The sequence below is a fragment of the Eulemur rufifrons genome, chromosome 24 (assembly GCF_041146395.1).
Source record: "Eulemur rufifrons isolate Redbay chromosome 24, OSU_ERuf_1, whole genome shotgun sequence".
Taxonomy (NCBI): domain Eukaryota; kingdom Metazoa; phylum Chordata; class Mammalia; order Primates; family Lemuridae; genus Eulemur; species Eulemur rufifrons.
The window spans coordinates 16,349,321-16,357,521 of NC_091006.1; the positions used below are offsets into that span (position 1 = coordinate 16,349,321).

Sequence of the window (8,201 nt, forward strand, 5' to 3'; positions counted from 1 at the left end):
ATCTAAGGTCTGTAGGAACCCCCAGATCCCAGGTATGGAAGCGCAAGAAGACTGCGAAGCCCAGGTTTAAGTCTTAACATAGACAAAAGGAAACTCAGGCGCAGCCACGTTACAATTACTCCAAGCGATCCGCCTCCAGGTCCACAGAACACTGCGCCCGGAGGACAGCCCAGGCCTGGACCCGCCGGCGAGTGCATGGTCGGGGCCTGGCGGGCTGTGGGCGGGGCCTGAGCGTCCCTCCGCCTAGCAAGGCTTTGGAGGTTGGAGGACCTAACAGGGAGGCTGAAGCAGCTCAGGGGACTGAGAGCTGGGATCCCTCTGGCGGGATCCACGTGGGTTGTGATTTCATCCAGGAAAGTTCTTAACATTCAAATTAATGTTAGCAGGCCAGGCACGGTAGGCACGGAGGCTAGGTAATCCTAGCACTCTGGGAGGCCAGTGAGGGTGGAGCCTTTCAGCTCAGGAGTTCCAGACTAAGCCTGAGCAAGAGCGAGATCCGTCTCTACTAAAAATAGAAAGAAATGATCTGGACAACTAAAAATACATATAGACAAAATTAGGCGGGCACGGCGGCGCATGCCTGTAGTCCCAGCTACTTGGGAGGCTGAGGCAGGAGGATCTCTTGAGCCCAAGAGTTTGAGGTTGCTGTGAGCCTGGCTGACGCCACTGCACTCTAGCCTTGGCAACAGAGTGAGACTCTGTCTCAAGAAAATAAAAATAAAAATAAATTAATGTTAGCAATTTAATTAGAAAGCCCTAGACTTGACTGTGAAGGGGATGCAAGCTAGAATGTGAAATGCAAATCTCTGGGTCGGCAGAATGTGCAATTTCATGCTGATGCCCAACAGAACAGAATGGGAATCCTTTGCTTTTCTATTCCCGATTTACTCCGAAGGGATTCAACCCTGTGCTCAGTTCGAGACTTTCATAGAGACCACACCTGAGGTGCAAGGCATGGAAACCTAAATCCAGTAAGAAGTTAGGTCACCAATTGTTGCTTTTAAAAAAGCAATAACCTTTTAAAGTAGTTATTAATTAGTTCTTCCTTACACTTGGTACACTTGTTATGTTATTCCACTGAAGATAAGTTAACGTGAAATACTTTTGAGATAAACTTTATTGACATCACAATATTGTTATGTCAATAATTTCTAAATATACTGTAATTTCAAATTGACTTTAGGTGCATTCTGAAATCACACTTTTTATTTCAAAATGGTAATGTATTTTAGGTCTTTCTTTTATCTTTCTCAATGTCCTGTTACGTATGGAGAACAAAGGCATCTGCATTTATTTTCCCCTAGAGGATAATTTTGCAGTGTTTCTAAGAGTGTATGGCAGGTAGGCTATTCTCCTTCATAAGCACCTTGAAGAAAGGAAAACTTGATTATCAAATTTTAAATATCTTCATTTCTACCAGCAATAATTTTATGGCAGTATCCATGAGTTCACATGTACTGAGAAGTATGTTTTTTTCTAACATCATTATTTGTGGAAAGTTTCATTCACGTAGCGATGGCAATAAATTTAAATATGATCATGCTCACATAGGAAACTTAGCATATTTAACATTTTATCGGCGTAAAATGAGCAGAATGTCCTCGCACGGCACACAGATGAATACAAGCTATACCTGCAGGTTTTAAAAGTTGCATTGCCAGAATAGAATTTGGGATCTTTACAAGGTAGATTATTTTGTATTATGCAATATTGCTAAGTAACTATGTTTCCAGGAAGGAACTTTAACCTGGACTTCCCTGATCCTAAGCAAATAACTGAGTTGATTGTCGAGCTTTTGGTGAAACTCAAAACAGTAGACAAGAAGCTGACTATAGCTGAAAGTCTTGAATCCATTTTGCATATGGAGAGTTTTACTGCTTCTAAACATTTCAAGGAAGCAACATGGACATTCTTATTCATGAGAAATAAAAAAAGGATATTTTCTCAGGCACAGAAAAAGTTTGACGTATGCTCTCTGTAATGTCATTATAAGATAGTCACAAATAATTAAGCATTTAAAATATTTTTTCTAAATAGGAACTACTTTCACCTATTGAGTATATATTATAGCCTATACCATAAAAAAGAGAATGAGCAACTTTTGTTATATTTTTCTTTTTACATTTTAAGTTTTTTCTGAGGTCTAGATGGGACAAAAGAGAGAATGTACACATCCTAACACAGATGGAACAACAAAATTATTTACTATTGTTGAAAAATAAATTTAGACAAAGGATTTTATTCAAAAGGAGTATTACAATAGGGAGAATGTTTCAACCACAGGTTCTGCAAATGTCCAAGAGTCACAGAGAAACGAGCTTTTCTTTTCTATGAAGGAGTAAAGAAGTCTAGAAAGCACTAGGTGTGGGGCAGTGGATGAGCCATTGGGACCTACAGGGACTCAGGGAATATTTTAGCCTAAGATCAGCCTGTTCTTGGGAGGGGTTGTCCAGGAGCAGAGCTTGTTCTGATTTTTTTTTTTTTTTTTTGAGACAGAGTCTTACTCTGTTGCCCCGGCTAGAGTGAGTGCCGTGGCGTCAGCCTAGCTCACAGCAACCTCAAACTCCTGGGCTCAAGCGATCCTACTGCCTCAGCCTCCCGAGTAGCTGGGACTACAGGCATGCACCACCATGCCCGGCTAATTTTTTCTATATATATTTTTAGCTGTCCATATAATTTCTTTCTATTTTTAGTAGAGATGGGGTCTCGCTCTTGCTCAGGCTGGTCTCGAACTCCTGAGCTCAAACGATCCGCCCACCTCGGCCTCCCAGAGTGCTAGGATTACAGGCGTGAGCCACCGCGCCCGGCCTGTTCTGATTTTCAATGACCTAGGGCAGTCCAAAGTGTGGGGGCCTGGCAGGAGTGAAACTTAACTAAGGTTTCACTAAGTTAAAAAGCACTGGCCACCTGTGGTGGCTCACACCTATAATCTTAGCACTTTGGAAGCCAAAGGTGGAAGGATTCCTTGAGCCCAGGAGTTCGAGACCAGCCTGAGCAAGAACAAGACCTGGCCTCCACAAAAAAAATAAAAATAAAAAATAATGCAAAAATTAGTCGGGCTGGTAGTGGGAGACTATAGTCCCAGCTATTCCGGAGGCCGAGGCAGGAAGACTGCTTGAGCCCAGGAGTTGGAGGTTGCAGTGAACTATGATGATGTCAGCGCACTCTAGCCAGGGTGACAGAGCAAGACCCTGGCTCAAAAAACAAACAAAAAAACCCATTATCGTTCTTATTGACCAGTAGGGAAAAACGATTATGGAATTGTTAATAAGACAAAGGGTAGGAATTTGGAGGGCTTTTATCTAGCTTTCTCCTATGTAAATAATGGTGCCATCATTAGACTTAATAAAGTGCTATGGGGCAGGTGTGGATCACGCCTGTAATCCTAGCACTCTGGGAGGCTGAGGCAGGAGGATTACTTGAGTTCAGGAGTTCAAGACCAGCCTGAGCAAGAGCGAGACCCAGTCTCTACAAAAATAGAAAGATTAGCTGGGAAGGGTGGTGCGCACCTGTAGTCCCAGCTACTCGGGAGCCTGAGGCAGGAGGATCACCGGTGCCCAGGAGTTTGAGTTTGCAGTCAGCTGTGATGATGCCACTGCACTCTAGCCCTGGGAACAGAGTAAGACCCTGTCTCAAAATAAAAGTAGACATGGCACCAAAAGCATGGGTCATTATAGAAAAAAAAAATCTATAAACTGGATTTCATCAAATTTAAAACTTTGGTATGTGAAAGAATTTGTTAAGATGATAAAAGGAAAGCCACCAAACAAAAACTATTTGCCTACCATATACGTGGGAAAAAACTGATATGTGTAATACATACAGAATTCTAGAATGACTTCACAAAAACCAAATTAAAAATTGGACGAAAATATGAAGAGATTTGTTACTGAAGCAGATATATAGACAGCAGAGTCACATGAAGGGACTTCCAACATCACTGCCTGAGTGTGAGACCTCAGCATTTTTTGCTTTCTCCATGTGAAGCTCTTGCTGCCTTTGGAGATGATGCAAAAGGAAGAACTCCCGCCAAATACTCCAAGGTGTGTTTGGTGATGGATATGAGGAACCCATAATTGTTCCTGACAATTGACAATGGGAACACAGGTTTTCCAAATAGTCTCAGCTCATAAAGTGTACACTCTCATTGACACTACTTGTAAATTGTTCATTGCAGTTCAGTGAGCTGATATTTAAGAATCAGAAATAGGTCAAGAACTGGATACCTCTCCTGAAAGATTGGATGATCTTTCTTACAGGATTATGTGGTATAATCAGTGTTTCTCCAACTAGTTTCAGCATCATTCATAGGAACTACTGACCTATAAAATAAAAGCACAAGTGCCAGGCAAGGTGGTGTGCACCTGTAATCCCAGCTACTTGAGAGGCTGAGGTGAAACGATCACTTGAGCAGAGGAATTTGAGGTGGCAGTGAGCTATGATCAGGCCAGTGCACTTCAGCCTGGGTGACAGAGTGAGACTCTGTCTCAAAAAAATAATAAAAAAAATTATAGCGTAAACGTAACAGAAAAAAAGTTACCACAATCACAATAATGTATAAAGACAACCCATTTAAAAATGACAACGGATACCAACCAAATAAGTATAGATGTTGAGTAGCTGAAGGACATAAATTACTAGCACTGTTATTGTGGTATCACAGTTGACATTGGTCTTTGCAGCCAGACATGAATTCAAATCCTGATTCAGTCAGTGGGATCTGACTAGGTGAGTCTCTTTTTTAAGAGACAGAGTCTCGCTCTGTTGCCCAGAATGATCATAGCTCACTGTAGCCTCCAACTCCTGGGCTCAAGTGATCCTGCCTCATCTTCCCAATTAGCTAGGACTACAGGCTAGTTCTTTTAATTTTTATAGAGACATGGTCTCACTATGTTGCCCATATTTAGTTGAGTCTTTAACCTGTTAGTGTCCTAGGTTTCCTCTTTGCTGAAATAAGAATGTCATCAATACTTATTTCAGAAATAAGATTTTACCAGTTATTAGACATAAAACGTTAATAACAGTGATAGTTACTCAAAGTGTGATTAATGTAAAATACACATGCAAACATAAGACATGACTTATTAAAGAAAATATATTTATTAAGTATTTTTGGATGGGAACAAATCTAAGGGGAAAATATGGGGTGTCAGTTTCCTGGGTAAAATTAGCACAAATGTCACCTTTTCCTGCAGAATCCTCTGGCTCGGAATAGGAATACCAGGCAGCAGGAAGTGGTAGAATGGCCTCCAGGGATTTGCCAGTGGGGATTCTCTCTTTCTCACAAACTATAGTTGAAATCTTGAGAACTACCTCCTTCATTAAGTATATTTTGAGTTCTCTGTCCAGATGCTGACTGGCCTCCACACACGAGATTTTCAAGCACAAATCCGACATAACTTCCACAACAGCAGATTTCATTTTGCCATCTTGTATCACCCTAGTACTTTCACTGAACTAAAGACTCACAGTGACAATTCTGTTTTTATATTTATACAGAATCTAGTTTGTACCTGCCATTGCTTTATGTGCATTTTCATTTCACAAAATTTCATCTCCAAACAACTCACTAATTTATGCCCCCCCCCCAACGTTTTTCACTGGAGTAACACAAGGAAGAAATTATATTAAATTTATATTCTGTATTACAATGCATGGAAGGAAAAAATATCCAGTAAAAATCATATACAAAAACAAAAAGTAATTTTATTACAATTAAAAACAGACCATAAGCCAGGCGTGCTGGCTTACGCCTATGATCTTAGCACTCTGGGAGGCCGAGGCAGCTGGATCGTTCGAGCCCAGCCTTAGCAAGAGTAAGACCCCGTCTCTACTGAAAATACAAAGAAATTATATGGACATCTAAAAATATACATAGAAAAAATTAGCTGGGCATGGTGGAGCATGCCTGTAGTCCCAGCTAATCAGGAGGCTGAGGCAGGAGGATTGCTTGAGCCCAGGAGATTGAGGTTGCTGTGAGGTTGCTGATGCCAAGGCTCTCTAGCCCGGGCAACAGAGTGAGACTCTGTACCAAAAAAAAAAAAAAAAAAATAGACCATAGAATATATTGCTCAGTATCATAAACTGAAAACATGTCCATAGACTTTGGAAAAACACTGTCATGGTGGCAGGTGCCTGTAGTCTCGGCTACTTGAGACCCTGAGGCAGAAGGATTGGTTGAGCCCAGGAGTTTGAGGCTTCTGTGAAGTATGATCACACTCCTGCACTGCAGACTGGGAAACAAAGTAAGACCCCATCTCTTTCTTTTTTTTAAACAGCTCATCTAGTAAAATTGCTTAGTTATGCTTCTTATAGAATAAACTTTTCCACAGATTAATTTTAATTGAACTAGTGTAAAAACATCTTAGGCAATTTAGCTAAACGGGATTGAGAAACATTTCAACAAGAATGTTGTGTAATGGGACCTATGGGCTCAGCAGAAAAAGAAATGTAGTAAGCTATTACTATGAAGAAAACTGGGGTCTTCCCAATTTTCTGAAGCCGAATTCAGGAGTTTCAAGGGTAAACATTCGGTGTTGTATTGCAGAGTCAGTGTCCACTGTGAAGTTAGACTACTGACCTCTGCACTCCCTCTTCCTATTCTTTCCAACCTGTCCAGCTGATAGTTCCTGGGTGTGCACTCCTTTGGCACCAGATGGAAGTTCAAAACACAGGGGGTGGCGAGGTACCCCAACCCGACCATTTAATAATTATAACACTCCAAGCTAATTACTTATTCCTGTTTTCTCGATCCATTTTTGGACCAGTCTTGGAAGTCTACCCATCTTTCTCCACAAAGTCACATTATGTAATAAACATTCTTGTAACACTTCAGCGTTTGGCATCATCATTCTCGATATTCAAACTAAACGCTAGGTGGGGTTCAATCTAGTTCCAGGGCAGTGGTCACAAATTAAAATTACCAAAAATATTACAAGGGTGAATATATAAATCGCTAGTTTATCAAAATGAAACAATATTCTCACTGTGTATGTTCATTCTTAAAAGGAGTTTCATGAACATTAATCTTTCCAAAAGACATAACTGAGCATTCCTAGGACAAAAGAGAGGTATTTTTATCCTTATACCACACACTTCCTTTTATGTCCTTATATCTTTCATATCCATACTATATTTCTATTTTCACTTCATGTAAATCAAGATGCATACCATGGGTCTTATTTGGCACACCAGAAAGAAGCAAGTGGAAATTCAATACAGTGCATGTTCACCAACAGTGATGCAGCTTTTGGGGTTTAAGAGTCTGAAATTGCACATCTATGGGATTTTCACGATAGCTGCATCAGTATTCTAAGACATTGCGTGGAGAGAAAAACTTAAGTGTCGTGTATGATTCTAATTTTTGAAATTATATATTCTTGGATTCCACCAAGGGAAAACATTGTTCTAGATCCTTCAACCTTCAGAACCTAACGGTGCATTGTTGTTTTCTATTATGATGTATACTACAGAGGTAGGAGAAAACTATGTTGGGAAACAATGTGATGAATTCATAGGTATGAAATAACAATACATTTTATAAAACATATGCTCTATAATACATTCTGAGAGAAGCAGCAGCAATTTCTAATCTCAGCAGTTACATGTGAATCCTACTCAAAGAATGCTACTCTGGTTCTTTTGATTAAACTTTCCACCCTGATAACTGTTCTTTCTTAATTTTCAAAACTAAGACTTATTTTTCATCAATCTTTGCTATGCAGTAGCTATTATCATTCAATGGCAAAGGTGGCTACCATTTCCCCAGCATTATTGCTACCATATAATCAGTCCTCAATAAAATACTTCTCTTCCCATACAAACCCCAGTGTCTTAAGGTCTTGATCTGCTCTGTATTATGGTTAGTTGATTAAGATTTGTCTACTTTGACCTACAGTACCCTCCTGTCAGAAGAGAACCCTGAACACAATGAGCAAGATGAGCGACATCATACTTTTACATTATTCTCTGCCCCTCCCAAATGCTAATTGTGATGGTATTTAATATTCAAAGGCAGCATCCTTCTTCTCAGAAGAACATGGATGGAAGTGATCCTCATCCTTAAAGGAGGCCCTGCCAGGCAATGGATTCTTTCCCACAGACCACAATGAAAGGCCTGTCAAAAAGGCAGAATAGTTAGATGTCGAAGTTCAAGTTGAAAGTTATGAATAGTAAAGTAGCCTTTTCAAGAAAACTCAAAT

General features: G+C 40.3%; 1 protein-coding gene across 2 annotated transcripts in view; it reads left to right on the forward strand.

Moving 5' to 3' along the window:
* The window catches only part of LOC138374961 (zinc finger protein 480-like), a 240,769-nt gene that overhangs the window by 52,840 nt on the left and 179,728 nt on the right, over nt 1-8,201 (forward strand). The window lies entirely within an intron of this gene.